At 42.4% G+C, this 19,660-nt stretch overlaps 1 protein-coding gene across 3 annotated transcripts in view; it reads left to right on the top strand.

Moving 5' to 3' along the window:
• Positions 1-2,475: 2,475 nt before the first annotated feature.
• Positions 2,476-19,660, top strand: part of sema5a (sema domain, seven thrombospondin repeats (type 1 and type 1-like), transmembrane domain (TM) and short cytoplasmic domain, (semaphorin) 5A) — a 126,420-nt gene continuing 109,235 nt past the window's right edge. For 2 of the 3 annotated variants that reach the window (XR_009676619.1, XR_009676618.1), the window contains exon 1: positions 2,476-3,037. The gene's annotated coding sequence lies outside the window, so the exon portion shown is untranslated. The remainder of the gene's footprint in view (positions 3,038-19,660) is intronic. The other variant, XM_061064260.1, reaches the window with a different exon arrangement.

Raw genomic sequence — 19,660 nt, 5'->3', positions numbered from 1 at the left:
TTTTTTGTGTTCAAAAAGTGGAGTGATAAAACGCCACGAACACACACATACACACACAAATAAAAATGCACCCTGCTGAGATCTTAGACGACCAGGTGAAATATAGGCGGCTCCCTCTGTAACTGAATTTTTTGGTTGTTGCCTGGCAACTTGAGTCCATTTGCCTGACATCAAAACAGGAATGCTGAGCAACTGAGGTGGCCACACACACACACACACACACACACACACACACACACACTCACACGTACACCAGTGGAGAGTTCAATGCCAGAGTGGGTTTGATTGATTCTGTCTCAGGCCTCCCATCATGAACTAATGTACTCCCAATCATCCGTCACTGAGTCTGGTGGCTCAATGGAAGACACTGCATTGTGTTTTCCTGGTGAAACTTGTTCGTTCTGTGCAGCTAAGGCAGCCGAATCCTCACTCTGAAGTTTAGCTAGAGCTCTGTGGGTTTTGCTTTTGCCTGTGAGCAAGTACAAAATCTATTGTAAGAGAGAGAGTAAGTCATGCAGAGTAAAAGAGAGTCTGAAGTTCCTGAAGCGCAGAGAAATAGCTCTGGAGGTCACGGCACTTGCAGCGAACGAAACTATATTTGATGGCTGATTCTCTAACTAACTTTGAACTTGAGCGCAAAGACAGTGTGTTATTTTATTGTTTTTTCTTGGTTCTTCATTATATCTGTCAAGGCCTTTGGCACCCCAAATCTTCCATCTCCAATCTGTTCTGATAGTTTTTAAGACAGCAGATCAGCTCCCTTTGTCATCTCCCTGCGCGGAAACAGAAAAGAAGAGGTTACCCACGCGTTTCCCAGAGTAGCACGGAGGCCACTTGAAATGTAAATCTCGGCTTTGCTTCCTCTTGGTCGTGGGAAGCTACATTTTTATGAAAATTACCTGATTTGAATTTAGATGTCAGTCTTCAGGAGCCGGAGCTTTCACTGGGGCACGTTCCTGGCGAATGAGGAGGCGTTTTAACGGGCTGTTGTTGACTCGGCTGCATGTCTGTCAAAAAGACAGACACAAGCTTGCTGTCAGAGCCCTAAAGCTGTGTTCGACACTGTTTGGGCTGTTTAGACTTGATGGAAGGATGCGTTCATACACGGGGGGATAAATAGGTAATTGAACTGGGTATGTCAGTATTAAAATTCACAAAGGAACAAAAACACATGGCTGCCACTCTTCTCTCACACATTTGTACATGACTAAATATTTTACTTAAAAAAAAAAAGAAAGACCGAAATTCGAGGCCGAGTGAAAAGAAAGAACACAACGTCATTCAGTGATCTTTTTTTTGTTGCTAAAAACTGTTCTTTGCCCTTACTAAACACTCAATCCACTTTACAGGAGGGCTGGATTACAGAAGTTAAAGATATGCATGACAGGGTTCAAGCCCCACTTGAAATAAGTGTCCTCTCTGCTGAAGTGTCCTTGAAACTGAATCCTAACCATGCTCTGCCAGAAGCGGTATTCTACCTTTTTAAGGCTTTGCTTTTAAGGCTTAGCTTGTGAGAATTTTTTGAACGACTTTATAGTAGTGTCATGTGAAGCATACTGTTATCACTTTACTGTCTTCTATTATGAAACAAATTCCACCAGGTAGCAGTTCATATGTGGCAGGAGGAACTCAAACCTCCAGGATGTTTTATTTCAGTCACTCCTTCCTTTGTTTCTTCTTCTCTGGTACTTTCTGAAAGTGTCCTTGCCCCTCCAAGTCCCCCGCTGGCACTGGTACGATTTCCCTGTGGGAGAAGTGTCATGTTTTTTATCGTTATCTGTTCCTTACTTATCATTGTCTTTAACTCATGTTTTTATAATGGCTGTCCCAACTTTTCAATATAAGAATTTAAACTGGGAAAGACAAGCTAAACCTAAATGATGCACTTAAGCTACAAGATATGTAAGTAATTAGGCTAATGTTTTTATTTGCTAGGGGGAAATACTCAGTTAGCAAAATGAACATGGAGATTCTGTTTCATTATGTGTCAGGTATGCTTTGCTGTTTGTTTTTTTAAATTTAATATCCACTCTAAATGTTTTGCCGCTGTCGTTTTAACGATTCAATTATATATTTTATATTAGGCCTACTGATAACATACAAATTCTAGCTTTTAAGTTCCAAGCTATCTTGCGTTTTTTGTTTTCTATGTGTGTAAGAGCTGGATTGTAAACCAAGAATGCCTTAGAAATGATGTTGAGATTCTGTTTCAAGTGAATGTTATCATACCTTAACTGTATTTTAATTTTATTCCATGGTTAAAGTTTTATGTAAAGGTGCGTACATATCATCTGACCTTCCAGTCAAACAGCTTAAGCACCATATTCCACTGTTAAAACATAGGTCTAACTCTCCAGATCTACCTCATCCCACTTGTAGCTCCAGTGGTTAGGGTGTTGTATTGTTCTCCTCCTCCTCCTCCTCCTCCTCCTCCTCCACCTGCAGGACAGCTGTGCGCCGCTGCCACGTCTCTCCTGCTTGTGCCGGAGTGGACGCACAAAGTGGGGGCGCACTCCTCAGCCATCAAAACCCAGCTCGTGCCGATACGCAGCTGTGACTGAGAGCAGCATTGGACACATCGCTCACATATACTCCATGTGACTTCTTTATTTTGTAGTTGAAGGACCCTTTTTGTTGGGTTTTTTTTTTTTTTTTTAACGCCGCCGTTCCTTTTTGGCAACGCGTGCCCCCCCCCCCCCCCCCCCCCCCTGAAAGCGGAGGCGCATTGTCTGTGGCGCAGCGCGACAGTGCGGTGTCCGATTACAAGCCGTGCGCTGAAGAGCCACCGGCACAGAGCGCTCCACTGTGGGGGCAGAAATAGCTCACAGTGCTCCGGAGGGACGAGAGAGAGAAAGAGCCTAAGGGAATCTGTGCAGACAGAGACAGAGGAGTTTTACCGGCAGAGGTCGATTTCTGACACAGCTGAACTGAGGATTTATCATCTTCAGCTCATTTTAATTTCTTATTTCTACAAAATACTCCACTCACCGGCAGCTTCGCTCACTGCTAGATGAACGGGAATTGGGCACCTCACTTGGTGAGTGAAGCTTATTTCATAATTGGTTGTGTTTTTGTCATGTAGAATGCTCGCTGTTTTCTGCAGACTGTTCGTTTGTGAACGTGAGGTAGTTGTTTTCTCCTAGATATCATTGACTTAAATGCTGCTTGTTATGTATCCCATATCACAGCCATACTACCCTTTATAATGGGTTGAAATTGTTGCAGAAATTAAGAATTGCAGCTTTTTTCAAGAGGCATTCACTATTCCACCACTCCCGGACCCTATCGTAAATAATCAGTTCTAGAAGTTTTGATTGTTGCTCTGCGCTGTCTGACCACTTGGTGGTGCTGGCAGAGTGCAACCATCACCTGTTCCCTGAGAGATTTAAACTAAATGTTATATTCCTCTACTATTTCAGTGTCGTCTGACAATTGATTAGCGTTAAAGGCAAGTGTGTCATCAGCAAAAGAAAACTGCACTCAGGGTCATTTTTTAAAGGAGAAGCTTGAAAACAATTTGATCAATTAAAAAAAGCAAAAGGTCCCTTCAGAAGTCTTTAAAAATCCTTGTAAGCCCAAATGCAAACCTCAGTCGTTCCTGGATAATTGTGTTGATTTTGGGTCAGTGGTCTCTTGTTTTTACATTTGACTTTTAAAGTGCATTTCCTTCTATTTAAGTTGAGTCTGAAAATCAGAATGTGTGACCTTTATGATGCTGATTGTGCACTGTGTAATGCTTGTATAGGCCTATTTGGCATTTCATTTCATTTCAGAGTTTGTAAAGGTGCAATTTTTTGTTTCATTCTGCATATGCCTTTGTGGAGGTTTCTCGACCTTCCAGCCATACTCTTTCAACTTCAGTTTTATTCACACAATGACGCTGTAGAGAAAGTGCTGAGTCCTTGAAGTTCTCAGAGTATGGCTTTGTATTATTAAGAAGAAAAGTTATTTTACAAGCAGCATAAGAGGCATTTGAACTTTTATCTTACTCAACAAATTCCACTTTAAAGCCAAGCATTTCTCTTCCACAAAAGCAATTCTTAAATGGTAGTTGTGAGTGAGCAATTTCAAGAAGAACTCCTGTTAAAGGCTCTGCTTGGGCTGCCTGCAGGTGAAAAAGCGTGATTGATGTTGTGCAAGAGATAAAATATGTGTTTCAGAGTAGCTCTACTCAGTTTGCCCACGGCTCTGTCCTTGGCTCTTTTTTCGACCCACAGCAGGTTCAGATTAATTCCAATCTCCAACGCTGATCGTCCTGATTAGTCCACAATTATCCGAGCATAATTGTTAACTAAGTCACTTATTGACCATTGTTTTTTCATGCCCGAGGCCAGAACCTTTTAAGAAAACATGCAAATGTGTTCTCTCAGATGTTGTGTCCAGAGTTTAAAGCACTGAGCAGATCCCGTTTTCCCCCTCATTCCATTGGTATTCAGGCGGCTCCACGGTTGTTTTGGTCGTGCAAGCTTTCAGGACTTGAAAGCAGCAGTTCTGATAAACACAGTGAGCCTCCTCTGATCTTATGGCCTCAGACCCATGAGGATGCTGCGGCTCATCCGTCCTGTCACACTGTGCTTACCAATAGGAAAAAAAAGGACCGCAATCCAGATGGTACAACGGCTACAGGCTCTCAACATCTAGGCATTTATTAGACGTCCAATGCTAGGTATCCCTACAGGAAAGGCCAGGAATAAGATATGAAAAAGATACTGAAAACTAGCGAGACAGAGAGAGAGAGAGGGATGATGAGAAAGTGCTGAATCAAGGAATTATGTCATAGGATGCCTTTTGGCTAAAGTTGCCAGTTTATATTGCAGCTGAGGAGCCAGAAACCGCTGCATGAAGAAACAGGACATTAGAGTTAAACTATCGGGTACTTCAGGCTGTTGGTCGGATAGAAAAAGAACCTAATACAGGAACCTCGTCTTCTGAAAACGATGGTGTGAATTTAGTCAGACTATTTCACACCCCAATATAATAACTTTATTGATACGTTATTCAAAGATAAATTGACTGAGGAATATTATGATATTTAAATATCAGTCCAACCCTCGGGAGTTGTAACACAGATGATAAGCAGGAGACGACGATGTAGCATGAAAACCAGCCTCACATTCCAGCGCCGAGTGAAGGGCAGCATGTGATTAGCATGATTGATATTTGCGCCGCGTTGGGAATTTGCCCGAGCGCTGACACAGAACGCGAGCGCAAACACAGCAATTAGTCCCAGCACAGGCGAATGCCGTGATGAAAATGACCCGTGTGGCCCTCGGAGGGCTGTGTGGTCTCCATGGAAACCCTTTGAATGACATCTCATTGTCGTCGACCTTTGTGATTCTGTACCACCCATCGGGGGGTCGAGCGAGCCTGTTGGGAGTGAAAGTGAAAGGCATGATCATGCACGTGTAAACTAAACAGCCATTACCCTCTGGCCCCTTTGGTTACTTATTTATCTGACAGCAGCAAGACGGAGCTTTGAGACTGTTTGTACGCGTACACACGGACTTACAAAAGAGCTGAGTTTTTATGGCTGTGAATCACATTGGAAGCCCTGGTTTTACAAACTCATGAGTGTGGGGGGGGTGTGTTTGTTGCTCTTATGCAAGGAAACTTTGAGACGCTAACAATAGTTGAAGTGGTTTTCTGTTCCTCCCCACTGTGCTTTGTCCTCTCACTACCACAGGCTATTTATACATCACAACCACTTTGCCATTATCTCATCCCGCCCTTGTTCTCCCTTCCACTGCTGATTGCAGAAGAGTAGTAGCTCCAGAGAATCATCCCACACGAGAAGAGAGACTGACTCAAAATATTTACATTCATTTTCAGAGCTTTATTTATTTGTCCTAGCAGTATTTTTCAAATCCATTTCTGACCCGTTTCTGCATAACAGGCTAAGTTGCCATGGTGTCAGTAAACATTTTTCTTCCCGTCATTCTCAGTTTATAGTGAGATGGCACGATGTTGCCACGGATACTCAAAGGTTTCCTGCAGGGGGGGATTTGAGTGCCCTGTCTGCCACAAAGGGAATGAAAACATTGGCAAAATGAAAGTTTATCACTGACACAACTTCTCTTAAGAGGCCAAAGTGTCACAGGGGTTGTCATGGAGACCATGAGGAAGCTATCAAGTGGGATGCACAATGCGACCTCATAGCATCTGTTGTTTATCCTCACATAAGTATGCATACGGCTCTGTCGCTGCCATACAGACAGGGCTGATCTTTTTTCTGCCAAGGTCATCTCTGAGAGGTTTGGCAAAAAAAAAAAAAAAGTAATCATGGCATCATTTCAAACTAACTTTGTAACTTTATTTTCAACCTAAAGTAGATTGTAATGCCACACAGCTAGAGCCAAAGTAAAAACAAATCTGAAATCAAATGTTCAGGCATACAGAAACAGACTGTTCAAAGTCTGTATGATTGTAACAATCCCATTATCCCAGTATCCTTCTAAAGCCTTGGGTAAAACGTGTTTTCTCAGCAAATAGATGGTATGGTGTTGATAACGAGTTAAATGGTTGGGAATTCCTCTGAAGCACACACACACTCCCTTTTTTTAACTTTAGGCTATGACATTTTTTTTAAAGTATGTGATGCTTGCACCAAACCCGAGGGGATTTTCCCAAGATATAAAAAAGTTGCAGAGAAATGTAATTTCAGCTCCAGAGTCACTTAAGATTAAATGGCCCACTCCTTTCCACGCAGCAGTGATCTGTAGTAAACACAGGTCGGTTCAACTTGATTATGAGTGATTACACTGTCTAGACTGCACAAATACATCGGCATTGAAACATTGCCGTGTATTTATGTAATTTCTGGTAATAAAAAAACAAGAAACTATCCAATATTGGGAGCTTAGCACTTCTATTTTTTGTCGCCATCGTATCAAAACACTTGTGGTCAGTTAAAATCCTGTTGTTGTGAAAACCCTACAGGCTTGACATATGGACAAGAACAAAAAAATATATCCATTGATTGCTGCAACAGCTCCACACCCTTGCTGGTAATCAAAAAAAAAAGAAAATTTCAGCAGAAATGTTGCTTGAATAGGAGTTACTGCTTTTGGTGGAGCGATTGAAATGAAATGATAAAGATCAGATGAACAGAGTGTGCGAAAACACAAACACAGCAGTTCTCTAATGGGACAGATTCTTGTTAAACAGGAAGCGAGCATTGTTAGATTTTCCCACTGCATGCTAAACAGCAGAAACAGCACAGCGGCAGGTGTAGGGAATCGTTTGAGTTTACAGTGCTGCAAGGAAGCTCGGGCAAGCAATATGCAATCCTGAATGTGCTATTATTTTCAAGAACCAAAGTCTGTGGTTGGGAGTTAAAACATCCAGCCTCATGTCCTCACGTCAAAGGGAATTAATGCCGCTAATGCAGCCTTCACTCTCCGCCACTGTTAGACCACATTAGCTCTGTCCCTCTCAACCTCAAACCCTGCTCAAATAACAAGAGGAATCTGTCTTTTTTAACCACCATGCCGGTACAGGAGGAAGAGGAAGACTCTATTTGGGTCACGATTAAATAATCCCCAAAGCCTCTTTTTCGCTGGGGGATCAAGCAGAGGGGGATGTTTGAAAGGTTAAACAGAGTCGGATCCAAACTTTGTTGACAACAGGAGAAGTGATTATTGTGAACTCCGTTAAGTTTGGAGTTGGTTGTATCGCTAGAGAGAGCGGGGGGGAGAAGGAAGATGAGGAGAGGGAAGAGAAGATGTGAAATGAGTCAGGGGGAAAAAAGCGAGGAAGGGAAGGTAGAGTCTTTTTCTGGTCTTTGTTTATTGAGTGATTAAGCACCAAAGGGCCATTCGAAGGGTGAATGAGTCATGAGTTGTCACCAAACATACACTCAGGAAGCAACACTATTTTTCCTCTCTCTGGGCAGTCATGCAGCTGTATTTCTCTGGAAGATGAATGACTTTGAAGCATGAATGAGAGGATCATTTGATAGCTGTGCTCGGCTCGTATATTTCTCTTGTACAGGAGCTTCTTTTTTTTTTCTTCTTCCAGGCTGCGGCTTGTACCTCCGAGGTGAAAGTAAAACTGGACTGCCTCCTGTGAGACTTTGTCACTATGTATAGTCGCGGCTAAATTAACACCGCGCACCTATTACTGAAGCAGGTGCTTGTGTGCGCTGTTTGTGTATTTGTTGTCCCATGTTGGGGTTTGCCATATGTTTTTGGTATCAGCAGGAGGTAACGTAGTCTTTGGTGGGTTTGATTTTTCTCAGCCCCCATGGGAAGTGCATCCGTCTTATCTTTATAGAGCATATCATTAGACGATAAGGATCTGTTTTGGTGTGATGTGTTTAGAGCTGTCTGATCTCCATCTATCGCAGCATCGCAAACAGCCTGAGAAGCTCTAATTTGATCTGTGAGAGGGTATAAATACAGAAGATCCTTTAATCTTCATCAAATGAAAACATTTATCTCTACTTTGAAATCATTACGAGGCGCTAATCAGAGCTATGTCCTCGAAAAGAAAAATAAAAAGGGAGAGAAAATATTAGAGTTTGCGAATGGGGACGCTTTCCTCAGCAGCTGAAGAGGAATTTACAGAGTGCGCTTTATTATTTTTAATCCGACCTTATATGAAAGTTTTTGCGATAACATCTGAAAAGATAAAAGGGTCCCCCGGCTTGTAGTTCGGCCACGCAAGAAAAAAATTTAGGCAGAAGAGAGAGATAAGAGGAAAGATTTAAAGAAAGCAAGGGAGATTGGACAGCCCAGATAGAGGTGGAAAGATAAGAAATTTCAGATGGAAAAAAAAAAAAGAGAAGGTGCCTGCTTTGTGAGTGGAAAAAGAAAGGGCACAAGCAAAAAGAATTATGCAGAGATAGGAGGGGTGATACAAGGATTGACAATCAGACAGACAGACAAGCAGGCAGGCTGGTTCGGAGGAAAATAGTTAAATATACAGACTACAGTACAAGGAGGAGTTTCTCTCAAGAGGTAGTGGTCTAGTCGGTCCCCCAGAAGCATCTGTCTGCTGGTTTCATCAGTCAGCGCGAGACATCCTGAGAGAGGGACAGACCGAGAGAGAAGAGAGGGAAAAATACAGCACTGCAGGCAGAAAGAGAAGGGGAAGGAAAGATGAAGCAAAGACAGGAGAGCTGAGAGAACCGACAGAACACAGACGGAAAAAAAATAAAATAAAAACACGATGAAGGAGGAGAAAATGAAGCAAAGGCGTTCTCTCTCTCTGCAGAGGATGAAGGGGACACACGTCTCCCTCACTTTTCAAAATCCTCAAAAATCCCCTCATTTTAATTTTCAGTTTCTCTGTTTACTCACTAAAGCCTGTTTCCAAACAGCGTCCTCCCTTCTTTCAGCAAATTCAAATGTGTTTGCAAGCAAAGTTGCTTGGGTAACTTTAAATGATCACCTTGAACTTGCAGCATCTATTGCACACTTTTTCCCCCCGGGGGGTTTTACGTCTCAGGCTACATGTGAAAAAGTAGTTTAAGTACATGTATGTTTTCAAATAGTTGTTCAGGGTAGTTTTTCCAACATGCTTCTTCTTACCTAACTTAACCTTTTACTGCACTGCTTTGACTTTACAGCCAGTAACACGTTTCCTTTCGGCTGAAGATGACCACTGAACATGACGAACTTCAGAAATACAATGCAACATTACAGATTAAAACAGTGCATCTCAAGCTTTCTGCCACGTGACAAAGTACAAAAAGGCGCTCTCTAGTTGAGTGTCCTTGTTAGGTTTCAGACGTCTTGAGAGTTGTTCACACTTCCATCAAAAAGACATTTCCCCTTAAGCCTTTAAGATGAACAAATACACATAGACCTATCTAATAATTCAAGTAAAGCAAATGTTATAGAAAGTACAGAGAAAAAGAGTTATGTTGCATGCAGTTTTTTTGGAGGGTCCTTACTCCTAAATAGATTAGCATATCTGTGGAATGTTTTTTGTTCACAGTAAATATTCTCAAAAGATGCTGTGATTGAACATCAATGCAAAAAGAGCTATGTATTTCTTTTGCAAGAAATATCAAGGAAAGTCAACATGTTTAAAGTAGGGGTACTGTATTAATAATGTAGCACTCTCCATACTCTTCCACTGAAGGACCTCTTACTTTGCTGTGTGCTGAAACCGAAGCAGCACTCTTGGAATGAGGAACGAGAGAAAACACACTAGCGTGGTCTCGACTTTAGAGCCCTCCTTCACGCCTCACTAACTACTGTATTGTATTCTCAATCCGGGGCCTGCAAACACTGCACACTCCAAACACACTCCAGACATGAGACTCTCATGAGTCATGCCCTTTACGAGTCTGACTGTTGCAGTCTGACCCGGCGCAGACACAATGCTGCCTTAGTTCTGAAGGTGAAACCACAGTGCAGAGGCCGTGTGGTCTGATCTGAACCACCAACAGCGAATAAGAAACCACTTATTATTCCTTCTGAATAACATCTCATTCTTCCTTGAATAAACCGTCGGTAAGAAAGAGCCCTCAGTTTGGAGCCAGCAGTGAAAGCTCTATTTTGTTGACTGCATACTTACACTCCTTTAAGCTCTTTGACTTTGTTTTTTAAGCTCTTTGCACAAGAGGAAGTTGTCATTTGGATTTAAATACTAATGTAACACAAGTGGGAGTTTGGCTACGAGGGGTATTTTGTCATGGAACATTAAGTCTATTCAAAGTTTAGCCAGGTACTGGGTGTCAGCGATAAGGGTATCAGTTACTGTTAAAGACAATGTAGTAATTCAAGAGGTATTGCCCAGAGTGTCCTTTTTTATTTTCATTCACAGTGTTGGTTGGCTAATACAGTGGTCTGATTATGCTGTTCATGAAACAAGAGTGTCTCTATTCTCCTGCTCCGGCTCTGTTGTGTTACTGGATTCCCCCCGAGATGTGAGTTACATTCAAGAGTCGCGCTGACTCTCCGCCTGTGCTTCTCCTGCGCTGAAGTGTATTTAAAGATTCTTTGGGATAAGAGGTGATTTTCCCTTCTCTGTCTGGCTAACAAAGAAAGGGGCTTATAATTAAATATCACTTCCTCACTCTAAGATTGTCTAATGTGGCAGCTTTGTCTCTGGCTCGAAGCCTCAAATATGAAGAACTAGGCACAGCTCTAGAGTGTGTATCAAGAAGTATGCTAAAATGAATAAAGCTATTAACCATTCCATTAGACTTTCAAAATAAAGTAGTTGGTTGACTGACCAATAAAGCTGGCAAAGAAGCATTTCACATTTGATGACTTTTGGACATGCTACAATGATTAATACTTGTTTGTTGAGAAAAAAAAGCACTTTGATGATGTTAAGGCATTGACTTTCTACTTCTTCTTGGTTATGCTTCAGAAAAATATTACTGTTTGGGTATGAGTTAGGGGGTTTAGACTAACCAACGTCAAACTAAAGGTAAGAAAACAATCCGAAAAGAGTTAAAAGTTTCCACAAATTAGCTACGATTGTTTGTGGGATAACCGCGTCATTTGTTTAGCAGTGCTAGTACCGCAGGCCTTCAGTCCTTCCCGCTTGTTTACTTAAGGTGGTTACAAATGGCTCCCATCAATATGCCAGTTTAACCCGACTACATAGACTACAGCCAGCCTGTGGCTACAACCCCCTACTAGTGGTGGGTGGTTGCTTGGCACTTTGAGCATAACATTTGACCCAAGTCCCATGGTTGTTTGAGTCATCCTTTGGCCCGTCCACCACCCACTGTGGATATTCAAGCTTTTCAAACAACATCAGCTGGCTTCAGTGCTACAACAGAGCGATGATGCATAACAGATTCTAAATGACACTGGTGTGGTACCAACATTTTGTAATTTCCCTTATATAATGTGCAAGGTAGAAGACAACGCTTCAGTATTTGACCATTTGGGAATTAAAACAAGTAAAAATAGTGACCCTAAAACATCAATTATTCCACACACTTTAATGTTTAAATCGTTAAATCATTGTTATGAGACAAAGCTTCATTAGAGAAAGAGGTGGTCAGATAGACAGAAAGAAATCACAACAACAAATTCATCCCCAAGAATAACTGATCAAGAGTTAAGTCAGCAACAAAAATGAACTAGTGCACACTGAGGAATATTAATACTTGTGCTGGTAGTTTCACATGCAGCTCAGCTCTCAGGTGCATGTGTAGGGTCTTCTGGAGGTCCACAGGGTGAATGAGAGCGACTAGAAGGAAAGGCTCTGGTTTCACTTTCACAGAGACCCCGCTGGTCGACCTCAGCCTGACCAGAGCCGACCCCAGCCCTGACCCTAACCTCACTGCTGCCTGTCAGAGGTGTGCCACACAGGTGTTAGGCTGTGTTAAAGCAGAACATTTGTCACTGCTTAATTGCCTGTTTTCTTGTTATGAGGATAAACCAAGATAAGCTCCATCTAATCACTTTAAATAAAGGATACAATAGATTTTGTTGTAGGAAATCTTTGCTTTTTTTTCTGACTCAAGCTGTTACAGAACTCTAAAGACTCCTACGAAACTCCCACGCAGACAAAACATTTCCTCAGGACTTTGTTGCAGCGCTCTTGTTGTCATTAAAAATAGACCTCTGCCCTTCTGAAACGATGGCCTCCGTAGCATCCTGATCTATTTTGTGTTCCACGCTGTTCCCCCGAGGCTCTCTGGTTAGAAAAGTGCTGCCTTCTCTGCAAGCAGTTAAGGGCAAAGGGGGGGGTTTCTTTCCTGCAGGGGCCGACGTCTTTTTATTGACTTTAGAAAAGCTCACAAAAACCGGAGTAAAGGAGTGATATCGCACTATGAGGAAAGGAAACTGTTGCGGGAGGCAGTTGATACGGGAGGTAATTTGCAAGAGAAGAAGGTGGATGTTTTCCCCCTCGTTTGAATCCCTCTGCTATTGTTACATAAACTTGAAATTTGTAGGTGGATTTCTGCAAAGAATTCTAATTATTTTAAAAGAAAATATTTTGATCCTATTCCTGAACCCTTCAGTTTTTGTGTGTGTGTGGGAGGGGGAGGGTATTTTGCCTTTATTGGTAAAGACAGCTGAAAAAAGAGACAGACATCTTTTGGGAGGACTGAGGGGGGTGGGTGGGGGGGGTAATGTTCAGCGACGAGCCAAGGTCGGATTTGAACCCACAGCCGCTACAGTGAGGACTAAAGCCTCTGTACGTGGGGCCGTGCAGCATAACCACGAGGCTGTCCAGCGCCCCTGAACTCTGTAGTTTGATGCAATATTCTCGGCTCGGAGGGAATACTCATGGATCTTGGTAACTCGCTGACGGACACAAAGAACCCTTACGTTCCGCTTTATGGCTGGCGTTATGTCTTAATAGGCGCGAAACAACCAAAGTTACTGCTTCCTGGAACCATTTCAGCCCAAAACAGCCACAGGCGGTGGCAGGTCTCTGTGCACACAATGAGCGCCACAGTAACATGTCATAGTCATCAGTAAAGCTCCACACCGGCACCAGCCTCTCTCTCCCCCCCCCCCCCCTCCCTCCTCTGGGCCTTGTATATCATAATTAACACTCTCATCGGAAAGTGCACATATATGTGTGGTTTTCTCACCCTCTTTGAACTAATTGGCAGCTTTCAGCCACTTTGTTTCATCTTTAATTTTCAGTCTTTGATGCTTCTTTGTCTCTTTCCTCTTGCAGTGTTAATTATTGAAATTAAATTATTAAATTAATATTGGTTATGGCGGGGGGTGGGGGGGGGGGTTAAAAATATCTTAATATCACAAATCATCAGCCTCGATTTAAAGCGCTCCAAAGAATGATCACTGTTAATTGCAGTGTACAGTCACATGATTTACTGGGAGCAGAACGAACCTACAGAAACAATTACACAAATCACTTTCTGCCTCAGTGGCTGGACTATAATTTAGCCACACGTGCGACTCTGCATCTGGTCCCATCCATTGTCAATCAGAACTGCCTGATCTTTCTATTTCTTCCGTTTCTACGTCCACATGCACACACATTCACCACCTTCATCCACTCTCTCGCAAACAGAAGAAATGCGACATGACGGGTTGATTTATGCGGCTCATCCAGCTGTATCATTCTCTTGAGATTAGAACGTGTTTGCACATATTTGATGCATTTTCTGCGATTGCAACATGATGAAAGAAATGGTTGATATGGAAAAAAAAGAGAGTAAAAAGTGTCATGTCTTTGCAAGTGTGGAGGGAAAGAAGTAACAGAGACAGAGTTGAGCGCACCTGGAGGCCACATGTGTATCACCCTGCCAGCCCACCACCAGGAAAACTCCACAGTCATCATTATAGCAGAAAGGGTGGAGGGGATCATTAAGTCATTATTTATGTGCTTTCTGCTGTTTTATCACCTCTAGACACAGTCTCCCAAAGCAGACACCCCCACACTCGCAGCCCCTGAAGAATAACATAATTGTATGAGGCAGCCAGGGGGTCCAGTCGAACAGAAAAAGTGCAGACATTAACAGTCTGGGCCAGCTGTGGAGACAACTATCCCGCCTTTTCTGTTCCTTGTTAGGCTCGTTTACACCTTGTGTTGTTTATGTTTATTTGCACGCTGCTCGCACATTGAACCTCCACTTCCAGGTTTACTCTGCTTTGAGGGATCAAGTAGCTGAGGGGATTTTTTTTTTTTACAGGCAATTTCCCTTTTACGAAAGTGGTAGTTTTCTAAAGCTGCATGGCAAACAGCTCTTTAGGCCCACTATCAGCCTATTTCGGCTTCTTGCAGCGCAACATCCTTTAGCCTGTAATTGCAGCATGGGTTGTTATTGGTGTTATTTGTTTTCTGGTGGGCATTTTTTATTTTATTGTAGCTAAGCTGACGTTGGTAAAAAAAAACGTACCCAAATAGATTTGATTCATTACAGTAAGGTTAACATCACAACTGACCTTTGAATAAGTTCAAGCAAACAAGATACACTTCGATTCCCAAATCAATCAATCAACATCAGTATATCATAAGATACTTTACAGTAGAGGTGGGAAAAAAGATTTTACACCGATTCATACCTTCTAAAAATGTATTATTTTTTTGGGCTAATCAGTCACTCCCTGCTAAGTGCTGAGGTTAGCTCTTTAACTCAGAAGAATGCCAAGTAGAGCAACAATAAATCCAGCCAGTCTCTCAGATGACTGGAGTAGATCCTGAAGTATGTACTAATTCAAAAATAGACTTTGAATCCATGAATCTATGAATCCAGAATGGTTTAGAATCGAGAATTGATTCTGACTCGAATCGTGACCCGAAAAAATCTAATTGAATTGTGAGACACCCAAAAATTCCCAGCCCTACTTTACAGTGCCTTCAAGAGAAAACCAACTCTGGCAAATAACTGTTGGTAGGCATTCATGTGCATTTCACTCAGTGATATGATTGCACGTTTAAAAAAAAAGAAAAAAGCTGTGCTTGTGAAAACAGTGACATATGGAGGTTGAGGAGGCCTTGAGAAATAAAAGACACGGTGAACTGGAGTAGAATTGGATGTTAAACGGACCTGCACTGCGTTGCACCTGGAGCTGAGTCTCCTGTGAAAGGCCACGTAGAGTCAGCGCTCCAGACGCTGCGCTCCCACATACTCTTGTTTCCCCCCCTGAGTTTCCTTTCCTTTCACTTTTAAAAGGGAGTGACTGTTGCTTTTCCAGCTGCGCCTGACCACCTCACCTCGAGTCTGTTCCTCTGTTGTTTTCATGTCCTGATTCAATTACTTCCGTGGCACCGCTCTCCTGACACATGACATACACACACCCAGAACTGGAGAGAAGTGAGGAATTGCAGTTTCACGGCATGTGGTGTTACTTATGGAGATCCCAGGAGCTCATAGAAAAGCTGCACTTTCCAACCCTTCCCTTTTCTTATCTGGAGTGCCTCTAAACGCCTCAGCTCCTTTTTTTCCCATCTCGATCTCCTTTTAATCCTCTCTTCCTCACTCAGCGCACCTTTTGTTCCTGCTTCTTCTCTTTCTTTTTGTGTCCTCCATCCAACCTTCATTTCATCTCATCCAACCTCCACTACTCATCCACTACTGCAACTCCTTCATCCTTTGTTCCTCTATTCCTCTCATTATTACCGTTCGCTCTCCTGTAATCTACCACAAGTGACCCTAAACGACTTTCTCCCCTCTTCACCCCCTCCAGTCTTACATGTCCTCCTCTCTTCACGTTTTGAAGAGCAGGTCAGTCTGAAAGCCGTTTCTTCACCATGTTTCCAGTCCTTCCCAGGCAGCCGAGCACATCGGTGCCTCCAGGAAATCCACTGGCAGAAACAGAAATGCATTCACTTGTTTGACTGTTCATATTCATGGGAACGTGTGCATAGAATAATATGTGCTGCGAGCATAAAGCAGGCATCGAGACGAGCCCCACTTGAGTGTTCAGCTGCAGCATAAATCGAAGCGCAGATATAAGGCATGGTCACGCACGTACACACTTAAATTTGTTCTGACTTTGAACCTGAGCTGCACAGTCAGACTCACCATGTGAAAATACACTTTTTGATTCCTGACACTTTTGAACCTAACAGCAGACTGAAAATAACAGGCACTCAGCATGTCTGCTGAATTTTGATATAAAAAACACACATAATTTAGATTTTTCTAAAAGAAGGAAATTTGTCATTTTTATTGGAGTTATTACAGAAATCACATATTTGTGTTAAAAAGCTTCAAAGTTGCTGCTTATCTGCAGCAACTTTGAAAGAGGGAAAGAGGGATTCAGATGCATTAAAACAAGCATTTAATTATTTCTCTTAGATTAGATTAATACTTTGAAATATTGTAGTCAAATCAAAATATCTGCATAAGTTGATCCCTCAAGAGGATGAGGAGTTTTTTTCAGTCTTAGTTTTGCGCAAAAGTTTCAGTATCCAAGGGCAACGGATGTTACCAGAGAATATGTTCAGATTATTTCCCCATTTCCTGCATTTTTGTGCCTTTATTGTAGAGACAGGATAATTGATCGTCAGAAACCAGGAAGAAAGAGAGTGAGGAATAACATGCGGGAAGGGAGCCACTGGTCTGGTGGACTCGAACCCTTGCCGCCCGCCCGGAGGACCACTGCCCCCGCAGAAACCACCACGCCACTGGCAACCTCATTTTTGTCTTGGCTAAATGTGTCAATGCTTTCAAATAGACATGTAACTGACACCTAAGTTTAAAGTGGCCCACTGGTGCCAAATGTTTCACTGATCCATCAGTCACATTAAAATGTTAAAATACACTATTTAATGTCTAATATCAGGATATCTGAATATATATTTGATTTTGGTTCTAAGAGCACATCACACACATCATTTACCAGAGGCCAAGGTGAGTCTTAAAATCTCTTAGTTATGTAATGCTTGAAAAGAGTAGGAGCTTGATATCCTTTCACTTTTCATTCTCAGTCCTCATTCAGAAGTTGGATCACAGTATGCAGAATTGTCACACTCCACAAAGCACACATTGTCTTTCTTCTGGGATTAGAGAGACTTTTAAAACTTGAAAGAAATACAAAGACAACACCCTGTGTTTCACACCGCGACGACACATGGGACATATAAACATCAATAAATAGCATCCCGTAAGCGGCTGTTAACAGCACTCTTAAAAGTGCTACAGTTCTTAATAAAAGGAGGTACACAAACAAACTCTTGCTCACAGAGGAACGTACAAAATCAACATAAGCTGATGCAAGTGGGTCAGGTATGCTCGCACTGACAAAGAAGCATTTCAGCAGTAATAGATACATTTAGGTCAGGTAGACAGCTGTGTATACACACACAGGCTTTTAAAGGTAGTGAAGAAAACCTTCACACACAAACACACATAAAGGGCAAGAACATCTGTTTTTGGCCTACAATCAGGCCCAGATGGACCCCAGGGCTGGTGCGTCAACACCAGTGGAGACCACACATTAAATAGTCCCGGTGTTCTTGTGACTAACTCATGGGGATTTAGAGCAGTGAGGGGGGTATTAACCAGAACCACAGCCTGTAATTTTTACTATAATGACACAGGAAGTTATTTCAAAATTAATGCAGTCATTTCTGGGAAATCAACCAGCAGCAGTCGCCCAACAAACCAGGAAGCATGGATTTTTGTGTAGTGTGGGTCTTTTAGGTATGTCGTGCATGCTGCATGAATATGCATCGTGAGTGCAAGTTAACTTTATTTTTTCATCTCCACGGCAAAATAGAGGCAGAACCTAAACATAGAAAGTGAATTAATATATTGAAGTTAAAAGTGATGGTATTCAGCTTTGATGTTGAGCCATCAAAGGCATCATGAATGCATGGTTCAGAGGGGCAGCGTTGCAACGTACTGTATATTTAGCCGTGAGCTTAAATTAGACCTGCCACAGCTATAGACACATGCCATACGGGGCTTGTGTGTCTCTTCATCTGTCGGGGGAGCTTTTGCGGATCAGATGGCACTTGTTTTTGCTCACAGGAGGCTTGTTTGGGACGGGTTGTGGTAGCATGAATGAAAAGGAAAGAAAAATTGGAGAAACGTAAAAAAAAAAAAAAAATGGAGCCACTTTCTATTCTCCTGAAAGTGTCCAGACATCGTCCGGATAGTGCGCATGTGTGAAAACAAATGTCCAAATCAAGGAAGACTCCTTTTGATTTTGAAATACTTCATTAATCCGTGAGGGAAATTCTGGTTTACATGAATCAGGGACATGATTCTCACACATATAGGCCCAAATCACACATGCACAAACAAGGCCTGTAGACTGGCGATATGTCAGAGTGGGGCTGCTGTGCAGTGAGCGCACCATGGTGGTTGGGGGTCCGGTGCCTTGCTCAAGTGCACCTCAGCAGTGCTCAGGAAGTGCCCTGGCACCTCTTCAACTACCAGAACAGCTTCCGTATCTTTGGTCTGCACCGGGACTTGAACCGGTGACCCTCTGGTTTCCAACCCCAGTCCCTACAGACTGAGCTACTGCTGCTCCAAGATTGGGCTTCTGTTACTATCTAAAATGTAGTATGCGGTACGAAAACAATGAAGTGGAAGCAGAGAGTGTACTGTAAATCAGAGCTGGCAAAATGTCAGCAATCATTTTTTTTCCCCAACAGTATTTTATGATTGCTCTGCTATTTGAGAAGTACTTTTATCGTTGGATATCAAGTTTAGGTGTCTGAGTGAAGACAAATGAAGTTAGAGAGGAGCATGCTGCTACTAGAACTCTTGAGAGTTCACACTGGCCAAAATAAGAGACTATAGTGTCTTCATTTTATCCCTGAACTCCTTGGAGTTTCCCCCACGAAACTCATTAAGCCTGAAGCCACTCAGTGCCTCAACACACACACACACACACACACACACACACACACACACACACACACACCTGCCCTGATACACTGTACCTGCTGACACATGCATTCTTCTAACAATTATACTCTCTTCCACCCGGCTCCTTACAAGACATAGGGGTTAGTGCAGGATAATTCTATCTTTGTAGCTTTACCCAGACAAAAAGAAAAATGTTTATGAGTCTGTTTGATATGTGATTTTCTCTCGACAGTAAGAATTTGCACGCTCACGCACACTTGTAGTTGAGCTCACAGACAGACGGGATCTGTTTTCTTACACTCAGTTGCCTCTAATCCCCGTTGCTCTCTCATTTTTTTTATCTGAGGGAAGTGATGACACATTATCAAAGTGATTTCTATTTGTTACATGTCTCATTTGGGTCAATTAGAGGTAACTTATTTTATGTTGTCAGCATTCTGG

This window comes from Labrus mixtus, chromosome 19 (assembly GCF_963584025.1).
Source record: "Labrus mixtus chromosome 19, fLabMix1.1, whole genome shotgun sequence".
Lineage (NCBI taxonomy): Eukaryota > Metazoa > Chordata > Actinopteri > Labriformes > Labridae > Labrus > Labrus mixtus.
The sequence above is the reverse complement of the archived record's forward strand: the minus strand, read 5'-3'. Positions and strand labels throughout refer to the sequence as shown.